Here is a 23,094-nt window from a genome sequence, read left to right as displayed (position 1 = left end):
TGAAGCCATTATCCAAATAAGATACAGAATGTTTCCAACACCCTGGAGAGTTCCCTCACACATCTTCCCAGTATACATTCTGTTGTCTCTACCCAAAGGAGGAAGAACTTACTTACTTCTACCACCACTGATTAGTTTTTACATGTTCTTGTGCTGTCTATCTATCTATCTATCTATCTATCTATCTATCTATCTATCTATCATCTATCTATCTATCTATCATCTATATCTATCCATATATTCATCTACTAATAGTACGTATGTATTATTTGTGTTTGGCTTCTTTAGTCAATGACATTTATTCATGTTACTGATTGTATCAGTAGTTTGCTTCTTTTACTGCTGAATAGTATTCCACTGGACCATTATACCACATGTTGTTTGTCCATTTTCCTGTTTTGAACATTTGGGCTGTTTCTGGTTTGGGAATATTATGAATTAGCTGCAATGATAATTTTCATGCAAGAATTTTTGTGTATATGTTTTCATTTGTTGTAGAAAAATACTCAGAAATGGAACTGTGGCCGATAGGGTTTGATGAATTTTTAATTTTGTAGGAAACTTTCCCCTTTCTTCCCTTTAAAAGTAGGTTTTGAACTCTTCATACACTTATGTATTTTATTTCATAAGGAGTTTTACTGAGATGAAAAAGAGTAATGAGTATTAAAAGGAAACCTCCACACACACCCTCCCCCAAGAAAAACATCTAGTTCCTATCATCAGTTGGAAATAAAATAGAGGAATACTCCATTTAGCCCACTTCTGAGGACAACAGAGGGGGGTCTTCTGGTTTGACAAAGGGTAAGCAAGCTCTATGGGATATATTTCTAGTGAAGATTATTAAGAGTTGAAAAAGGCAAGTTCATTCCTTTTGGAGGTGGATCACATTTGAAAAAAGATTGAAGGGAAAAATACAGCCACAGTGGAATATTATTCAACCATGAGAAAGAAGAAAATCCAACTATCTGTGACAATTATATACATAATATATAAACATAATAATATAAATATTTTCTTTCTCATATATGTATATATAATACATAATATATAAATAATATTTTCTTTATCCCTTCATCTGTTGATGGACACTTAGGCTGTTTCCACATCTTGGCTATTGTGAAGAATGCTGCAGTGACCATGGGGGTACAAATATGTCTTTGAAATGGTGATGTAATTTCCTTTAGATGTATACACACATTGGGATTGCTAGACCATCCTAGTTTTATTTTTAAATTTTCTGGGACCCTCCATACTGTTTTCCACAGTGGCTGTGCCAATTTACATTCCCACCGATATTGTTCTGTGTGCAAGGGATCTCTTTTCTCTACAACCTCAACCTCAACAGCATTATCTCTTATCTTTTTTATAACAACCATTCCAACAGGCATGAGGAGTTTTATGGTTTCAGGTCTCACATTTAAGTCCTTATTTCATTTCAAGTTAATTTTTGTGAATGGAGTGGTCCTGGAGAAGATCTCTTTGTGTTGAATTGTTTGGGGACCTATGAGCTTCAGGAACCTGAATGTCCAAATCTCTTCCCAGTTTTAGTAAGTTCTCAGCCATTATTTTCCTAAAGAAACTTTCTATTCCTTTCTCCCACTCTTTTCCTTCTGGGACACCAATAATGAATTGTTTATTTTCTTAGTGATATCTCATAAGTCTTGTAGGCTTCCTTCATTTTATAATTTTTTTTTCTTTTGTGCTCCTCTGGTTGGATAATTAAAAATGATATGTCTTCAAGTTACTGATGCTTTCTTCTGCTTGGTCCAACTTGCTCTTTATGGTCTTTATTGAATTCTTAAGTTCAGTCATCATAGTCTTCAGCTCCAACATTTGTTTGGTTCTTTTTTATGTTTTCATTGCAAACTTTTTTCAACATGAACTTTTCACTTTGTTCTGCTGTTTTCCTGTTTTCTTCTAGCTGCTGAGCATCCATATAACAGTTATTCTTAATTCTGTGTCAGGTAATTCATGCATTTCTGTTTCGTTGTGATCAGTTCCTGGAGGTTTACTATGTTCCTTTGGTGTTGTCATTCTTCCCTGATTCCTCAAGGTTCCTATAGCCTGGTATAGGTGTCTGCACATTAGAAGAAGTAGTCATTTCTTCCAGACTTTATGGAATGACTTTGGAAAGTAAAGACCTTTGACAGTAGGTGGAGGCACACTGAGCATGCTATGGCCCCCAATCTAATGATTCAAGGCACCAGAGGTGTGTGCAAGGCAGCTCTGGATTCAGGCAAGGCACATATTATGTCTCACCACTTAGGCTGCTGAGATTCATAACACCAACCACTGCATGATCCTTCACAAGTGTTTCAGGGGGTTTGCAGTGGCTGCAAAGACTGTAGGAGTCCTCAGAAATACCTCAAGGTCAAGTGGCTAGAGACCAAGGCAGGTAGTGGTGGTGGTCAGAACCGGTGATATACATACACTCAACTGCAGGGGCTGGCTGCATGTTCCTGTGTATTTGTAGTAGCTGATTGTACAGACATGTAGTGGCAAGGGTGCAGCCAGCAGCAGGGACTAGGACCAACTGCAGGACACTAGCAGCAGTGAGGGCCTTGGTTGTTGGGGTGCATGCCTGTGACTGCAGGTTCTCACAACAGGTATGCACACAGTAGTGGAGGCCAGTTACAGTAGCCAAGCTGGTGATATGCAGGTGCACAGCTGCAGAAAATAGCTGTAAGTCAGCTCAGATATATAGGCCAGTCACCAGAGGCAGGGCCAGATCCTAGGCCTGCAAGCAGCTGTGGAGACCTTGGCTCTAGTGTGCACTTTTGTGACTAAAGAGTCTTGAGATGGGCACGCACATGGCTGTGGAGGCTGCTGATGAAAGTCAGACTGGTGGCATGCGAGTGCACAGCTGGAGGGGTAGCCCTGAGCACTCAGATGCCTGTGGGAGTCAGCACGAGGGGTCTAATCTGGCCTCTTGCATAGGTAGTTAGAGAGTCAGGGGCTGGTTGCTGGAATGGATCCCAGGCTCCAGCCGATGTGGGAGGTTGGAGCAGAGTGGGGACTTTCTAAAATGGCTTTGTCTGTGAATGCAAAAACATGTAGGCCAAAACCTTCAGAGGTGAAACCTGCATGGTTCTGTGGCAGCTGTGCTGGTTGTTGACTAGTTCAGCAGTGAAGCCTGCTGCAGTCCTATGCAGAACAAGCCCCTGCAGACCTCCGTCACTACTGCTGTGCTGTTGGTGTTGGCTGTCTCTGCCCTATTTCCCGGTTCTTCCTTAAATGTCTCAGCTTTGCCGGTATCTGAATGTGGTGAAACCAAAGTGAGTCATTTATGCAGTGCCCCCAAAAGGTTGGGGAGGTTGGTTGCTCACTCCACTCCCCCTCTCCCAGTGAGGGGAACTCTTGAGCCGGAGGTTTTCCTCTTGGCAGTGCTGGATTGGAGGATGGGATGATGCAGGCAAATGAAGCCGTTATTCCTTATCTTTCTGTATGGTTATTCGCAGGTTTCCTATCCCACTGTGTTGCTGAAGCTTCTTAAGTGAACACCTGAGCTCTCACAGAGCTATTTTTGTTCATGGATAACTCTCAACTTGTTGATTTTTGTGAGGGTTAATGCTGGAGTCCCCTATTCCTCCATCATAGGGTGATTTGAAGATGTTAATACTAAAGAAAACCAGGACTAGAAATATCCAAATCTGGCACAGCTCAATTCCCCATGCTAAGAGTCTGACAAAAAAAGAAGCAACACCCATATACAGTTAAAATTTTTATTTTCTAATAATTTTTGATGGAGTCTTTAGGGTTTTCTATGCACAGTATCATGTCATCTGCGAATAATGACAGTTTTATGTCTTCTTTTTTCAATTTGGATACCTTTTATTTCTTCTTCTTGTCTAATTGCTATGGCTAGCACTTCCAGTACAATGTCGTACAGGAGTGGTAAAAGTGGGCATCCCTGTCTCGTTCCTTTTCTTAGTTAAATAGTTTTAGTTTTTGTCCATTGAGTATGATGTTGGCTGTAGGTTTGTCATATAAGGCTTTTATTATGTTGAGGTATTATCCCTCTATTCCCATTTTGCTGAGGGTTTTTATCAAGAAAGGGTGTTGGATTTTGTCAAATGCTTTTTCTGCATAAATTGATATGACTATGTGATTTTTATCCCTCAATTTGTTTATGTGATGTATCACATTTATTGATTTGTGGATATTGTACCATCCTTGCATCCCTGGGATAATCCTACTTGGTCATGGTGTATGATCTTTCTGATGTAATGCTGGATCCAATTTGCTAGAATTTTGTTGAGGATTTTGACATCTATGTTCATGAGGGTTATTGGCCTGTAATTCTCTTTCATTGTGTTGTCTTTATCTGGTTTTGGTTTTGGTATTAGGGTAATGCTGGCTTCATAGAATGAGCTTGGAAGTGTTCCTTCCTCTTGAATTTTTTGGAATCATCAATTAATATTTGACAAAGGAGGCAAGAACATACAATGGAGTCAAGACAATTTCTTCAATAAATGGTGTTGGGAAAATTGAACAGATACATGCAAAAAAATGAAATTAGACCATTAACTTATACTATACACAAAAATAAACTCAAAATGGATAAAGGACTTAAGCATAAGATGGGAAACCATAAAAATATGAGAGGAATCCACAGGCAGCAAAATATGCCAAAGCAATATCTTCACCGATACAGCTCCTGGGGCAATGGAAACTAAAGAGAATATAAACAAATGGGACTACATGAAAATAAAAAGCTTCTGTACAGCAAAAGAAATCATTAACAAAACAACAAGAAAGCCCACTGCATGGGAGAACATATTTTCAAATGTTATCGCTGATAAAGGTTTAATCTCTAACATTTACAGGGAACTCATACAACTTAACAAAAGGAAGATAAACAACCCAATAAAAAAAGTGGGCAATGGACCTAAATAGATACTTTTCAAAAGAGGACATAAGGAAGGCCGAGAGACATATGAAAACATGCTCAAAGTCACTAATCATCTGAGAGATTCAAATCAAAACGACAATGCGGTTCCAACTGACACCTATCAGAATGGCTATCATCAACAAATGACAAGTGCTGGTGAGGATGCAGAGAAAAAGGAACCCTTGTGCACTGCTGGTGGGAATGCAGACTGGTGAAGCCACTGTGGAGAACAGTATGGAGTATCCTCAAAAACTAAAAATGGGACTCCCATTTGACTCAGTGATCCCACTTCTAGGAATATATCCCAAGAAACTAGAAACACCAGTCAGAAAGGACATATGCACCCTTATGTTCATAGCAGCACAATTAACCATAGCTAAGATTTGGAAACAGCCTAAGTGCCCATCAGCAAATGAGTGGATTAAAAGACGGTGGTACATCTACACAATGGAATACTACGCTGTGGTAAAAAAAAAAAAAAGGAATTCTTACCATTTGCAACAGCATGGATGGAACTGGAGAGCATTATGCTAAGCAAAATAAGCCAGTCAGAGAAAGATAAATATCACATGATCTCACTCATTTGTGGAAAATAATGAACAACATAAACTGATGAACAAAAACAGATCCAGAGATAGAGAAGCATAGATCAGACCGTCAAACCTTAGAAGGAAGGTATGGGAGGGTGGGGGTAAGAGGGAGAGATCAAGAAAAGGACTTGTATGCATGCATATAAGCCTAACCAATGGACACAGACACCAGGGGAGTCAGTGGGGGGTTGGAGGGCAATGGGGAGATAAGGACACATATGTAATACCTTAATCAATAAAGAGAAAAATATTATTTTCCTCAACCTGTATTTTTCTTGCAATACTATCTCCAGAATTCAAACAGAAATTTCAAGACACATAAAAAGGAAGAAAAAAAAAGTTGTTTTGTTAAATGATGAAAGAGTCAGTGGAACTAGACCTAAACATTGTCTGTTATCGAAACTAATACACAGATATTGAAATGCTATTAATAATATATAAAAAGATTTAATAGAAAATGTGAACAACATGCTAAATAAGGGGGGATTTGTGCTTGCAAAATTTTACCCTCTAATATTGGCTCCTTCTCCATTTGTTCCTATCTAAACCAGGTATGTACTCCCAATACTTGGCTCACCCAGTTAAATCTGAAGCAATGTATACAGGAATTTGCTATTTTCTGTTTCTCAATCATATTTCAAGCTACTTCTAGCTAAGTAATCTCATATAGTCAGGGGACTTTTAATTTCATCTCTACATTTGTTATGACTTCCAAATTCTTATCTGTAGTTCTGACCTTGCTCTTGTATTCCAGTTCTTATATATCTCATTGCTTGTTTGGAAATTCTACTTAAGCTAATATATCTCAAATTTATCTAGTTTATTTTTCTTAAATAGCCCTTTAACTGCCATTTCCCCAGACATTTTTACCTTGGTAAATAGCATTACTTTCTATCAAGCCATAAAAGTCAAAACCATAGGACTCATCTCTAACTCTTCATACCATTTCTTATTCCATCCATTGGAATATACGGTAGATTTCAACTCTAACCATATTGCAAATTCACTTCTGTTTCCATTATTGCTTTCCCCTGGACAGATGCAGGAATGAAACTTGTCTCCTTGTTTGTATTTATGCCCCATTCATTTAGTCTCCAAATACCTACGAGAGTGATTTATGAAACATACAATGAAAGCATATTGCTTTCCTGCTTAAAATCTTCTCTTTGCTCTTTCCCAAAATTAGAAAGAAAAATCCAAATTCAATATCCAGGTTTTACAGCACATAAACTGGGGCATGCCCCGGGCTCCAATCTGACGTGTTTACTTGCTCCCTTTGATCCAGGCACACGTCTCTGTTTCCCAAAACTACAGAGTCATTTCCAGTTCAGAAGCAGTTCAGCAGCTCTTTACTTTCCCACAAGTCTGTTCTCTCTGTTTTTCCTCGGTTTGTTTTTGTGTGCTTAATTTGAGGCTAACTCCTTGTCTGCTGGTTTAAGCTACTGAAAAGTCTACTAACTACTTTTCAAGTAAAGCTGTTCTTTAACCACTGCCTATTTTACATTACTAACTACATTACTAATATTTTTCTTCTAATAGTAGTGCTTAACCCTACTTTACACATTCTCTTAAACTTACTTATCTGATTGTTTACTGTGTGTTACCCTGCTGTTGCAGGTAAAAGTTTAATAAATATCAGGGCCTTCATGGCATTTTCAAGTCTGTATCTCCAGGAGTAAAAACAGTTCCCCAATCCCATATAATAAAAGCCTAATATTCTACGTGTCCAGTCTTCTGGTCATCCGTTCAACCAATCAAAGTGTAATATGCTAATGATATGCTAAGGCTGCTTAACCACTTGATATGATGTGCACTGACCACCATGGGGCAGACAGTCCACCAGTCTACCAGTCACTATGACATGCACTGACCACCAGAGGGAAGACACTCTGATAGGTAGGTTAGCTTGCTGCTGGGGTCCGGCCGATTGGGACTGTGCGAGACAGTCCGGTCACACCCTGGAGCCCTCCCGTGGCCTCCCAGGCTGGTCAACCTCTCATGTCCCTCCCCGGCCCTGATTGTGCACTGCTGGGGTCCCTTGGCTTGGCATGCGCCCGCTCATAATCCAGTACACCTTGGGGGATGTCAAAGATCTGGTTTCTGCCCAATCTTGCTCAATGCAGGAACTGCCCCTGGTGGTCACTGCGTTTCCACAGGGGGAGCCCCACTCAGCCAGAAGCTGGACTCATGGCTGGCGAGTGCAGCGGCGGTGGTGGGAGCCTCTCCCACTTCCGCAGCAGCGCTGAGGATGTCCAACTGACGGCTTAGGCCCACTCTCCATGGGGACATCCCCTAAGGGCTCCCGGACTGCGAGAAGGTGCAGGCCAGGCTAAGGGACACCTCCCACCCTGAGTGCACAAATTTTGTGCACTGGGCCTCTAGTTATACCAATAAATGTTTGTTTAAACACTAAAATTTAATTATATGAGAATCACAATATATACTTTGACATAACTGCCATTTCATAACATTATCCCCTCATTGCTTTATTTGTTTCTTAAATATCCCCCAAAGCATCTTTGTTTTTTTTAATAGTACAGATTTTCAAGTCTTCAGAGGAGACTGTGGGGACAATTTATTTTCCCAGCTTGACAACAACATCGTTCAACACACACACCGTGTATCACTGGGATAAGCAGAGTGACAAAAAATGAAACATAAGGCATTCATATTTTTAAAATTTATTTATTAAGCATTGTGGAGCAGTTACTGACATCAGTAAAAATATTTTGTTGTTGTTATCTGAGTTCACATCAAAGTGACTTCAATTCAATATGCTTTTATCCTAACAGTTTCAAGTCAAATACCAAGACTCAGACTAACATTACTGGCAAACATTAAATCATATTTATGACAAGATTTTCTCCATAAAATTAAGGAAGTAACTTCATGTATTTATAATATTTAAACATTAATTTCTTTTAATAAAATTGGTTCTTCAATTTAGGCAACTGTTCTTATTTCAGCTGAAGAAGACATAATTACTGTATTATAATTATATTAGAACTTAATTTTTTACTAGAACTTAAGTATTTATTTAAATATGTACTATTTATGTGTGTTAAGGGATTAATGAAATTAGTTGGCTTATAGCAAATGCCTCAAATAAATCCACAAGTATCCACATTAATCTACAAATAATATTTTAGGCTATAGATTTAGCATTGAAATGGGTTATGAACACTTTATATTAAAATTCAGTTTTCCTTAAGAGTGTTTTAACTTTTCAAAAAGAAAAATGAGCCGAGACCGGTTTGGCTCAGTGGATAGAGCGTCGGCCTGTGGACTGAAGGGTCCCAGGTTCGATTCCGGTCAAGGGCATGTACCTTGGTTGCGGGCTCATCCTCAGTGGGGGGTGTGCAGGAGGCAGCTGATCGATGTCTCTCTCTCATCGATGTTTCTAACTCTCTATCCCTCTTCCTTCCTCTCTGTAGAAAGTCAATAAAATATATTAAAAAAAAAAAAAGAAAAATGAGGAATGATCCTAAAGGAGGGGACATAACTTTGGTATCTGGGGCCTCCAGAAGACGTATGTTAGTGTATACATAGTCTCAATGTTAAATTGTCACTAATATTGCTGTAGTACCTCATAAAATTTTTCTTTGTTATATAACCCATTTAAAATCTTGAAAAATAATTCCATATATTTAAAATATACTTAGTCTAATTTATATAATCAAGAGACTATGTCAATAAAATAGATAATTATAGCTCAGATTTCACTAAGCATATATAGTAATTGTAAATTTGAAACAGAACTAAATCTAAAATGTTATTTTACTATTCAAAAAAATCTCAAAATGAGCCCTGGCCGGTTTGGCTCAGTGGATAGAGCATAAGCCTGCAGACTCAGGGGTCCCGGGTTCGATTCCAGTCAAGAGCATGTACCTTGGTTGCAGGCACATCCCCAGTGGGGGTGTGCAGTAGTCAGCTGATTGATGTTTCTCTCTCATCAATGTTTCTAAACTCTCTCTCTCCCTTCCTCTCTGTAAAAAATCAATAAAATATATTTTAAAAATCTCAAAATGATAAATATCTAAGAGTGCCCTGACTTCTGAGTATAACTGATATTTTGCTTATGCGGTCTGCTTAAATTATAAATGTCAAACAATTGGCAATTGAAGAATGAAATAGGTAATACAAGAATTTTAATATTTTGAGGCTAACCTATTAGTTGTTCCCTTCAAATATTAATTATTATTTTTCTATTCTTTATACAGTTTTAGCATTTTCCATTACACTGTTTAATTCATTGTTATTCTACTTAATGCCAACACTGTTCTGTTTAGCCATGAAGATCATGCCTATTCACAATCTTTATTTAGGTGAAGAAATGGAAAGCAATTTTAATATTATGAGAAATTATAGCCTAGGAAAAAAATTTGTGGAAAAAAGCTCTTAAGAAGCAAATATAAATATATTATTAATGTCCTATTTTTTTAGTAATGATCCTTCCCAATGGGCCTTAGAGTCTTAGAAAACCAATAATACCTAATGTGTTTTACACATTTCCTATATTTGTCCTCAACATTTTTTAAAATATTTGAATCAAGAAGAAGTTGAATTTGAAGAAAAAGTACCTCTCCATAGCTATAATTTTTCATTGGCTATTTCTATAAATCACTTCTTACCCCAGCATCATACTGTTTGCCATGTCATGAAACTATGGGCCCTTTCTCTGTTTTACTACTTGAGAAATTACTCAGGCATATCATAGACAGCTCTTCCTCTCTTTATACAGTAACACACTTTAGTTATTAATTAATGCATATGAAGGTCCGTCTTTATTTTAGCAGAATATCCCAGTGAGAAAAACCTTATACTGTGAATAAATTTGCCCGTGTTTTAATAAAAACATTTGGAAGAGATAGTAAACCAAAGGATGAAAAGACAAGGAAAGAGAAATGAGGTGGGGAAGAGTTTAAATCAATTCCCATTTTAGGTTCAAGTATCTTCCAAATATGGGTTTGAAATATTATAACAAAATAATGTTTGATAAGAGATTCTAATCTTTAACCACAGGAGAATTTTTACAATGAACAATACTGATGATTTTAATAGTTATTTCCTAAGTGTCTTTTTACTAAATAAACTCTATTCAGTTGCAAGGATTTTATGCTTTTGACAAATTGGTTCTGTTTAAATGCCCAGCAAGACTTAAAGTGACATTAATGTAACACTGCTAGTGGACTAGAGAAATGATTGAGTTCATTTAATATAAATTAAATTGTACCTGCCAAGTAAATTATAAACCCAAGATATGAAACTGGTTCATATAAAAATGTTTCAGTGCAGTCAATACGGCAGTGGGCTGATGAACTCCTATCTACAGTACTGAGGAATGTTAATCACAAAAACATGCTTTATCAGTTTAAGAGTTTTATTTCTAGAAATTGCATTGCTTTCTTATTGTTATACTAGAGGTCTGGCGCATGAAATTGGAGTGCGGGTACGGTCCGTAGGCCTGGCCTGAGATCAGGGCCATCTTCCCAGGCCGCCTGCAGCCAGCCCCAACCCGCACCACCACCCCCCTGGTTCCCCATTCGCCATTGGGCGATTGGAGCCTGCTGGCCAGGGGAAGGAACTGAGAGGTGATCAGTACCCCTCATAGTGACTGGTTGAGCGGTCATTCTGGTCATTCCACCATTAGGGTCAATTTGCATATTACCCTTTTATTATATAGAATAGAGGCCAGGTGCATGGGTGGGGGCCGGCCAGACTGTCCTGATGGGGGCACCGGAGTGGGGTGGGGGGGGTCCCTGCTGGGGTGCAGGGCCAGCCAGGGCGAGAGACTGTGGGCAGTTTTCAGGCTAGCCATGCCCCTGATTGGCGTGAGGGTCCCTGCTGGGGGGCAGGGCTGGCCAGGGCGAGGGAACACGGTCATGCTGGTCTCTGGTCGTTACACCATTTCGGTCGCTGGGCTTTTATTATACCAGACTAGAGGCCCAGTGCATTAATTTGTGCATGGGTGGGGTCCCTCTGGGTGACCTACAGGGATCAAGCCAAAACCCACAGTCCAACACCACCTGCAGCTCCTACCTGCCGCTCCTGCTCATCCGGGCCCCACTGTGCCTGCCGTGGGCTCGCGTCAAATCAGTCCTTATCGGGAGAGGCTCGCACCAGCACAGCAGCACTTGCCAGTCGTGAGCCCTGCATCTGGTGCCCTCCCAAGGGGAGTGGCCTGCGGGATCTGGCTGAAACCAGCTCTCTGACATCCCCCAAGTGGTCCCATATTGTGAGGGGGCACAGGCCAGGCCAAGGGACCCCACCAGTGCACAATTGGGGCTGGGGAGGGCCCACAGGAGTGCAGCCCATTTCGCTCAGTCCTGATCGGCCGGACCCCAGCAGCAAGCTAACCTACCAGTCAGAGTGTCTGCACCTGGTGGTCAGTGCACTACATAGTGAGCGGTTGAGCGGCCTTAGCATTTCATTAGCATATTACGCTTTGATTAGTTGAACAGTTGACCAGTCACCACATGACTGGACACTTAGCATATTAGGCTTTTATTATATAGGACTTTTCACATGTAATTTTAGTCCCCTTCCCTTTCTTAATTTACACAACAAAGTTTCAAATGTTCTTTAGAATAGAACCAAAATTAATATACCCCAAGAAACTAGAAACACCAATCAGAAAGAACATATGCACCCCTATGTTCACAGCAGCACAATTTACCATAGCTAAGATTTGGAAACAACCTAAGTACCCATCTGCAGGTGAGTGGATTAAAGAACTGTGGTACATCTATACAATGGAATACTACGCTGCTGTAAAAAAGAAGGAATTTTTGCCATTTGCTATAGCTTGGATGGAACTGGAAAGCATTATGCTAAGCGAAATAAGTCAGGCAGAGAAAGATATATATCACATGATCTCATTCATTTGTGGAATATAATGAACAATATAAACTGATGAACAAAAACAGATCCAGAGACAGAAACATGGATCAGACTGTCAAACCTCAGAGGGAAGGTAGGGAAGGGTGGGGTAAGGGGGAGAGATCAACCAAAGGACTTGTATGCATGCATATAAGCCTAACCAATGGACACAGACACCAGGGGGGTGAGGGCATGAGTGGGGTTTGGGGAGCAATCGGGGGATAAGGACACATATGTAATATCTTAATCAATAAAGAAAATAAAAAATAAAAAAAACACCACTTTTTAAAGGCCCTAATCATGCCTATGTACTCTTAGTTTTATTCAAACTTACTACTCCCTTTTTTATCCAGGCAGATTTTTTTCTTTATATTTGTATTCTGTTCCTATTCCCATCTTAGATGCTGAGGTGTTCTCAATAATGTCACTTTACATTTATTATTGATCCACCTTTGAGATTCAGCAAAAAGTAAAATTCTTCCACTGAGCAAAACAGATCACAGTATTTTATTTGGTGAAATAGAATGCAGTTATTGATCAGTCCTTTATCCCTATAATCATATCAATTTATATAAAATATCTCCCATTGCATTAATATGCTTGTCATCTATTTATATATACAAATACACATTTATTTATGTTTCACTAGATTGCAGTTTAACTCTATAGTTTTATATTAAAAATAAGATGTATAAGCATATTGAACAGAATTTGTAAAATCATGGAAAAAAAGGGCTTTGAAATATCTATAAAAATTACATATTAGAATTATCTCTAAACATTTAAAAATGATAATTTCCATTACATTTTGTTTTTATCTATTTCCTTTAAAAATCAGAACTGCTGACCATATTTTTGTGTATGAATGTATGTGTTCTTATCACTAATTTTCAATGAACATTTTAAATATATTACATTCATTTCAGTTACTTCCCTTTTTGTGATTGTTTAAATTTGTAATCCTTGATTTAAGCAATGGTGGAAACGTTTTTGCAAGTAGTTAGGAAAAGTGTTTTGTAGAATATATTGAAGATTTCTCAATAAATTAATATCAGATGGAAAAACGTAGAATGAGTTTTCACCATTCTTTTCATCTGATTTATTTTTAACTGTACATTTCCTTAGTTCTTAGGAACTGAAATTAATCCTGTTATCATAAGGGCATTTCAAGTTTGTTTCATAGGAAATAATAATGCTCTGTAGCTTTTTCAAGTGTTCAAATGAATATAAATAATTAGTTTTAATAATGTTGCTTCATCATAAAATTTCCAAATGATATCAGAGCATCCAGTGTTTTTATAGTGTGATGTCTGCTAATGTTTTAGGAGGGGTAAAGAGGTTTCTATTCTGCCTAATTTCTTCAAAGGCAATCACCTCTCTTAAACTCCAATGCAGCCCAGGCCTTTCCAAGCAGAATTTTTTAATTCTTTGGCCATCTTAACTATTTTAAGTCCATTTGAACTGAGGCAAGTTTTCCTTATGCAAGCTTTTTCTTTTTTAATCTGGTGCTATTAAGTAGGGTATTTTTCTTGGGTTATTAGCCATAAGGCTGATGTTAGCAGAGAGGTTCTGGTCACCATTTTCTTATACATAAAGCCAACACAGATGAAGGCAGAACATATTTCTGTGTGCCTTGTTCCATCTGAGCCTGATCCAACCAAAATCTGCTTATTCCGAATAAGGGCTGTATTAGTTTCTTAGGGTTGCCACACAAATGGCCATAAATGGGAGCTTAAAACAACAGAAATTTATTATTTCATTATTCTGGAGGTTAGAGAAATCTGAAATCATGGTGTCAGAAGAGTTTTTTTCCTTCTAGGTTCTCACAGAGAGAATCCATCCTAAGCCTCTCTCCTAGCTTCTCATGGCTAGTCCTTGGTGTTCTTTGGTTTATCGATGTATCACATCAATGTCGGCCTGTGTCTGTACATGGCATTCTCCTGGCATGTGTCTCTGTGTCTGTCTTCTCTCGTCTGCTTAAGGACACCAGTCATATTGAATTTAGGGCCCATCTTAATCAAGTATGATCTCATCATAACTAATTATATCTGCAAAGACTCTATTTCAAAATAAGGTCACATTCACAGGTTCCAGGTGAGCATAACCTTTTTTTTGGGGGGTGGGACTATTCAACCCAGCTCATGGACCATTACATTTCATTCCACTATTTTTTAGTAGTTTGTTTTGACTTTCAGAAATTTAAAAAGAAAATGTATTAACCTATATTCACAACTCATCTCTTGTGTTTAAAATAAAACAGCTATATTGCCTATCTTTTCTTTCTCTATGTACATTAAGCATACACTTAGTATTGCTTTTGATCATTCTTTGAAGTTTCCTAATGGTTTATGTTCATTATAAATCATTAAATATCTGTTTTATAATAAAATTTATATTTTAATCATGCTTAGACAAGCAAGTGTTGAGAAATTTTATTTGTATTTCCTATCATTAAAATGTATTCATTAGAAGGAAGCAAGTATCAGAATTTTATTTATTCTATTTTGTTTTCTCAACAAGATTGGACATAAAACAACAGCATAAGGTATTTGTTTTTTAAGAAGTGAAAACATAGCATTGTAGGAAAATTCAAGCCAAATAATATATGCTTTGTTAGAGAAAAAAAAATTTGATGAGGTCTGTAATGTGTGGGATTAGAAAAATAAATTATTTTTTGGGTGGAGGGAGGACCAGGCATTTATTTTTTTCAGTGCAATGGTATCAAGGACTAAACACCTATATTAGACCAATTTCAAGTGAACATGATTTAATCATTTCTAGACATTAAAATCTACCTATTTAACTTATATTAAAAGCATTCTCTTTTGTCAATTTCCTCATTTCACTATCTTAGTATTACCATCTGACATTCCTGAGGTAAGTTTTCATCTGTCCTTTGAACTTACATACAAACTGTCAGTATAGATTCTTTAGCATTTAAGAGCAGCTACAATTAAGTTTCTTGGGAAAAATGAGACAATCTCTTCCAACAGAACTAATGGAAGCACAATTAATGCAATTGATACCTTCTATAAAATAGCATTCAATTGGATAACAAATAGAAAACACAGACTTATACTGTCTTAGGGAAAAATTTAATTCTCATGTGCATTGAAAGCCACAGGCAGAATTTTCTGCTTCTCTTTGAAATTACGAAAGCATATTTACCAATTCTAGAAGTTTTAATATTTTAATACTTTGAGAACAAACTTGAATAATTTTTAGAATGAAATATACTATTTCAGATGTATTAAGTGGGGTAATATTTTTCAAAGAAAAAAAAAAGGCCATTTGTCCTAATCATATATCATTGCTGCTTAATTCATGCCTAAGGTTTGTTTCTAGCTGTATTATACTTTTGAGCAACAAACATTCTTTCAGGCATGTCTTGTTAATCATTTAATTAGTTTATAAAACACTTTAATTTCCTCTCACAGTCAGTATGAGATTAAAGAGGCATTGAATGGATGACAGGATAAATTTTTTTAATTAATTTAAAAAGAGAAATGAGATTAAGAATGAAAAAATTCAAAAAAATCAAAAGAAATAGAGATGAAAAAATTAAATTAGGTGTTAATAAGATTACGAGTTCAGAGTTTTGATTTTTTTTCTAAGAAAAGTTTCCATAACTTTTCAGTTTTCATTTTTCATACTGAAAATAGTGCATCATAAGGAAAGCAGAAGATAATTTTATGTAAAGTCAGAATTTTAATGCTTAGTATTGCTAAGATAAAGAACAAATATTAAACTTGAAATTTGAGAGGTATATTTCTAACATGAATTTAACTGCTTTTTCTTGTTGCTGGGGCTTTTAAAATTATCATTGAAATTAGGAAAACCTCTATGAAATATGATATTAAGCTACGTCTCAGCATCGTGTTTTGATTTTATGTCATAATTCACATGATCTTTACATTTTAATTCAGTGTAAAGCTTTCTGTATTAGTGAAGTCTGACAGACAATACTAAATTTGTATGCAACTTTGGGAAAATTATTGAAAATTTGTAAGTCACTGTCTCACCATCTGCAATATGGGGATTATCACCGTTCCACCTCACAAAATTGTGGTAAATATTGTTAAAAGTGAAATGATGACATAATGCATGGGAAGCATAATAAACTAGCACTTCGAATACGTTATGCTGTCTAATCTGATTATCTGTAATAATAAAAGCATAATATGCAAATTGACTGAACAGCCGAACAGCAGAAGGACCTTCCGGATGACCTTCCAGATGAAGACAGGGATGCAAGGGCTGAGGCAGCCAGGGCTGCAAAGGCCTACTATTGCATGAATTTTGTGCATCTGGCCTCTAGTACTCTATAAAAGTGAAGCTCTCCCCCACCATGCTCCTCACCACACTTCTGAGTGAAAAGGAATCTGAGGCTTAGATAATTTTTAGTAAAAAGATAAGAGAAGCTATGATATATAAACCTGAGATTTATTTAATTTTTCTTGAGTCAATAGTTTATAAAGCAAGTGATACAACTGGGAGAAAGAGACTGAGCTACGTGTACAAAATTAACTTTTAGAAACTGTAAAGTGTTAAAAGCAACCAGGGTTTGGACTGGAACACTGAGAAGCAACATCTTGTGCTATGGACTGAACTATGTCTCTCCCCACCCCCCTGACCCTCAAATTCTTAAGTCTTAACTCCCAATGTGGTATTTGTTGTTCAGAAATGTGCCTTGTAAGGGGATATTTAGTTTAAATGAGGTGCAATGGATGGGGCCCTCATGATGGAATTAGTGCTATTATAATAAAAGGAAGAGACCCAGAGCGTGCTCTCTTTCTCTCTCTCTTCAAGCACATAAAGAAGAGGTCACGTGAACACACAGTGAAACGGTAGCTATCTGCAGACCAGGAAGAAGGCCCTAACCAGGAACTGAATCTGCTGGCTCCACATTCGGGCTCAGGGCTTCAATATATGCATTGGCGTGGGGGAGAGACACAATTTAATCCATATGATTGTCAGGTCAGATTGGTGTGATCAGAGATCTCATCCATTATTGAATATTCACAACTGAATTCGAGGAGGCAAGCACTGGACAGGCTCACATGAAGCATAAAGTGATCTGTGACATGTTGGGCAGGTTTCAGGTTCTTCAGTCCCACAATGGAAATGGCTTTCTTACACCAAATAGATATTATTTTTAATAAGGTACATGGCATATCACTTCCCCTCACCTAGTGGAGAATGATTATCTTATGGATATCTTCATTTTATTGGAGCATATGTGACATTTTTCAAGGAGTTAAGACGAATAGATTATAAATTATGGGTTTATATACTCTCTACAATTCTTAATCAGAAATTACATGTTAAGAGCCTTCCATAAATAAGTACCCTCCTCCTAGCAAATAACTTAAGTCTAATAATCTTTGGGGTTATTTATGACTAGAATCACTGCATGAAAATTCATGCACTGGAGGGGGGTCCCTCAGCCTGGCCTGCCTCCTCTCACAGTCTAGGAGCCCGCAGGGGTGGGAGGCAACTCAGTGATCAGGGGAAGGCGATGCCCCATCACACCTCCACTGCTACCACTGCCGGCAGCTCAAGGCTCGGCCAGCCCTGGTTACCTGAGCCTTGGGCAGCCCTGGGCAGCTGGGCAGCTGCCACCCGAGGCTTGCCTGCACCTCCTGCTGGCCCTGGGTGGCTGGGGGCTGAGGGGACTGGGAGACTCTGGAGGCAGGTGCGCAGCCCCGGCAGGTTTGAGGGGACTGGGTGCCACCATCTTGTGGCTGTGGCTGCCGCAATCTTTGAGGGTGGGGCAGTCAATTAGCATATTCCCTCCTTATTGGCTGTGGGTGCCGCCATCTTTGGGATGGCATGAGTGTCAATTAGCATATTCCCTCTTTATTAGATAGGATATTGTCAGTGAGAATAAAGTGAATTGCTTTCCTTACATTTTCCCTCTGAAAATATCCCTCCTGCAATAATCTACACTAATAAAAGAGAAACATGCAAATTAACCATCACTTCTCTACACCCACAAGCCATGCCCACCAGCCAATCAGGAGCGAGTATGCAAATTAACCCAACCAAGATGGTGGCCGGCCACGGAGCTGGAGCAAGCAGGAGGCTTGGGTTGCCCCAGCAATGGAGGAAGCCAAGTTCCCGCCCACCCTGGCCGGCCCTGGTCTCCGCTTAAGGCTACAAAGTTTCAATTATAGAAGGTAAATAAATCCTAGATACTTGCTTCCAGCCAGCCCTGGCCTCTGCTCAAGGAGATGCTGAAAAAAAAAAGTGAAAAAAAAAAGGAGGGGCTGGGACCTTGGGTTGCTGGGGGGTGATCAGGCCAGGATGGGATGGCAGGGGCCATTGGGGGTAAGCAGCCCAGCAGGGGGGCCAGTTGGCTGTGAGCAGGTCATCACTGGGGGTCAGTTGGAGGTGATCAGGACAGCAGCAGTGGGGGGGGGGAAGGCAGTTTGGAGTGAGCAGGCCAGCAGGGGGGCAGTTGGGGGTGAGTAGACCAGCAGGGGGGCAGTTGGGGGTGAGTAGACCAGCGGGGAGGGAGAGTGGGAGTGAGCAGGACAGCAGGGGGGCAGTTGTGGGTGAGCAGGCTGGCACAGGGGGCAGTTGGGGGTGATCTGGCTGGTGGGGGGCATTTGGGGGTGAGCAGGCCAGCGGCGGAAGGCAGTTGGGGGCAAATAGGCCGGCAGGCAGAGTGGTTGGGGCAATCAGGCAGGCAGGCAGGTGAGCGGCTGGACCCAGCAGTCCTGGATTGTGAAAGGGATGTCCGACTGCTCGTTTAGGCCCAATCCCTGTAAACCGGCGTTAGAACATCCTTCGAGGGTCCCAGATTGGAGAGGGTGCAGGCTGGGCTAAGGAACACACCCCCTCTTCGGGCATGAATTTCGTGCACTGGGCCACTAGTAGTAAATAATAGCATAAGACCATTAATACTTTGGTAATTACCAGAATTTGCTTTCCAAAGATATGCAGGAATTTCTTTTATTATTTCTATCTCTTCATAGGTGTACTGATATTCTTTAATTACTGTTTAGTCTCTTATGCACAATTATTGAATATATACTAGAGGCCCAGTGCATGAAATCCATGCATGGGTAGGGTCTCTAGACCTGGCTGGCAATCAGGGCCAATCTGTGGGGCAACTGGTGGGGCAATCAGGGGGCCCCCGCTGGCACCTGCCTTGGCTGGCCTGGGGCCTGGGGCTGGGGGAAGCTCCTGTGTTGAGTGCCTGCCCCCTGGTGGTCAGTGCACATCATAGCAACCGGTTGTTCCATCAGTCGATCCACTGTTTGGTCTGCCATTTGGTTGATTTGCATATTAGGCTTTTATTATATAGGATATATATATATGGCATTTCATTGTATAATCTTCTTAAAGTAAAATTAACTTAATTGGTTTCTATATGTATTACTTAAATTCAAGACTTCATCTCAGCTTCCTGAAATACTTTCTTTTTTTTTTTTTTTTTTAATATATATTTTATTGATTTTTTACAGAGAGGAAGAGAGAGGGATAGAGAGTTAGAAACATCAATCAGCTGCCTCCTGCACACCCCCCACTGGGATGTGCCCGCAACCAAGGTACATGCCCCTGACCGGAATCGAACCCGGGACCCTTGAGTCCAAAGGCCGGCGCTCTATCCACTGGGCCAAACCGGTTTCGGCCTGAAATACTTTCTTATAGTGGCATCATAATATGTATAAAGTTTTTAAGTAAAATAGCTAAAAACTATTTACCACCAGATTGCTATGACAAAAAGATTAAAGTCACATTTTTCACACTGTCTGTAAATTAAGATTGCAGTAGCATTTCATTGTTTTTTCAACCAAAGTAAATTTTTCCATATCAGAAACAACTGGAGTGATGACTAGAGGCAATTTTTCTGTCAATTCTATAATCTATCTGGTTTGTAGATATAACTATCTTCCACCTAACACTGTTTGGGTTTTAATGGATACTTCTTTCTATATATCATTGCCTACCTATCTCCCATAAAAATAACACTCTGTCGTTCCCTCTTATTTTATTCCTTACCTACTGCACCACAGGGTTCAGGATGTACATAATAGAGAGGCTCAAATGAACAAGAAAGGGAAGAGGGAAATAATTTTTACTTGTGGCACTTGTGTCATTAGAAAAATATAAAAGCCACACTCCTCAATGATGATATACTATAATTCGACTTGACCAAAGTTTTCCCATAGTTATAGGTCTGAGTTGGCTCTCTAGGACCTTGACCACAGAACTTTGCAAACATCAGATTTCACTGTGATTCGAGTATATAATAGTTCTTCCTGGGAGAGGGTAGGAAGTACTCCCAGAATTGCTGACAACTTATGAATACAGTCATTATTGATCATTCCATTAATACTGAAAGAAAGCTCCTCTGATGACACTGTTAATAAAAGCAAATACCTTTATAAAAACAAAAAATCTGAAGAAAAACAACTATAATTGTAACCATTTCTTATAATATATTGTTATAGTTATTCTGAAAATATGCATATATTTTATGTGTATAAGCTATGAAAAATCATTGAAATTATGTCAAACTTATTCAAAAGTCAGTTAGAAGAGGCTCCTATTAAACTCAGTGTCACAATTTTAACACTGATGACCAATATTTCAAAAGTTAAAACATATAAATAGATTAAAATAATCAGATCATAAAGACATTTTTAAATAGTGACCTTTGGAAAATGTTAGGAAACAAACTCTTTAACATTTTGTAAATAAAGTGAAAAATAAAGCATTTAACCTATTATTCTTATACATCTCAAAGTAAATAATGAGACTAATTTTTATGAAATTTTATTATCCAATAAATTTCTACAAAATAATAATTAGGCTTTGCAAACCCCTAATGAAATACCAAATATAGGTAATAATTATTAATGGCTTCTAAAATCACAACAGGATGTTATGGCCCTCACATACATACAAAACCATCTATAAATATTGACAAATGCTTGAGTTTGTACCAGATAAAGGCTCTGTATCTAAAAACCAGTTTATAGGAGGGAGCTACAGAGAGAGAGAGAGAGAGAGAGAGAGAGAGAGAGAGAGGAAGACACACAAAGAGAGAGAGTAGACATTTGTAGAGGCCTGCCTGAGTCTTTGGATGCTGATCCAGTGCAGATGTAAGATAGCAGGGTAGAACACATTGGGAAGCAGTAGGCAGAACAATTCACATGGAGCTGGAAGTTGCTTTGTCAATAGCAAAATTGGAGGCCTGTACCACACAAGGATGAATCCTTATAAAGGACATATCTTTGTGGACAGACCAAAGTAGCCATAGACTAAAGGCTGCTCTGGGTCTGTCATAGAGAAAGCTTCTAAGGGGACAAAGTGATCCTCATACTGTATAACAGCATGCCAATCAAAATTTAAAAATATTTTATAAAATCCAACCAAATGCAGCACTCAATGTGAGACATCTATCAAAATCACACCTCATAATCAATTATATTTCAATTAAAAGGAATAATAAAAAACATGTTTAATTATACCTTTTGTAGAAACTATGATAGCAAACCTAGCTAGTAACATATCAATAGCTCAGTAAATTGAAAAATAAACTTTTAAGTAACCTAGAGTACTCTATGATAAAATGAGCAATGAAAATAAGTAATTTTGATGTAAATGGGGATTTAATTACATATCAGTTTAATTCGAGTAAAATATTTATTGGAAAATATAAAATATTATTTGATCTGCGATATAACTCTATAAAATAATCTACCTCGGAACCACTTTTAATTGCATTTATATTTTTGAAAAATGAAAAAAACACTTTTGTTGCGAGTCTTTTATCCCTCAGAGGTAGTCTGAGGGCACAGCTTATAAAAATATCATATTAACTTTGCAATGACAGTGAAGCAAAGACCAACACTATATAGTTCATTTGTGACTGCCAAACCTAGACAATGGCATGCCAGCTATCACAAGAGCAAACATCAGTTTGAAAGTATGAATGGATGCCAGAACCGGTTTGGCTCAGGGGATAGAGCGTCAGTCTGTGGACTGAAAGGTCCCAGGTTTGATTCCGGTCAAGGGCATGTACATTGGTTGCGGGCACATCCCCAGTAGGGGGTGTGCAAGAGGCAGCTGGTCGATGTTTCTCTCTCATCGATGTTTCTGGCTCTCTGTCCCTCTCCCTTCCTCTCTGTAAAAAATCAATAAAATATATTTAAAAAAAAAAAAAGAAAGTATGAATGGAGCAGTTCAAATTCAGCAGTCTTGAAAATAGCTTGAATGTCTTTCTGTTGATAATTCAGGAGTATCACATTTGATAAAGGTAGAATAATTTTGTACTTGGGATTTAATTAGTGTTCTTTAACTTTAATCTCTTAAGACTATTAGTAGGAGAGGGGAATTATTTAGATACGAGGTTGAAAACTGTAAGTAATAGAGATTTGAGCAGGAAATGCCAACAGTGAAAAGATCCAAATTTAGTGGTATATGTATTGGCTGAGGTAAGGACCTGCTGATATATTGATCATATACTCACATTCAATGGCTCAGGCAAGCCCAGGTCGGAAATCAGTTCTGGAAGAGTAATAGGGCAGAACTTCCACTTGGTATAGTCAAAAGTGGCAGTTCTGCATATAAATAGAAAACTGTTTTTAGGTAGTGGAGGTCTTGAATGGAGAGAACTGAGTTGACACAAAGAGTAAAGAGGAATTATATTCTCCCGGTCAAAGCATTGACTCGAGGCCTTTGAGAACTTATTGACCTTGGCCTCATGTCAGCCAGCGT

Source organism: Eptesicus fuscus, chromosome 6 (genome assembly GCF_027574615.1).
Source record: "Eptesicus fuscus isolate TK198812 chromosome 6, DD_ASM_mEF_20220401, whole genome shotgun sequence".
In the NCBI taxonomy this organism is placed as follows: Eukaryota; Metazoa; Chordata; class Mammalia; order Chiroptera; family Vespertilionidae; genus Eptesicus; species Eptesicus fuscus.
Note: the sequence above shows the minus strand (reverse complement) of the source record.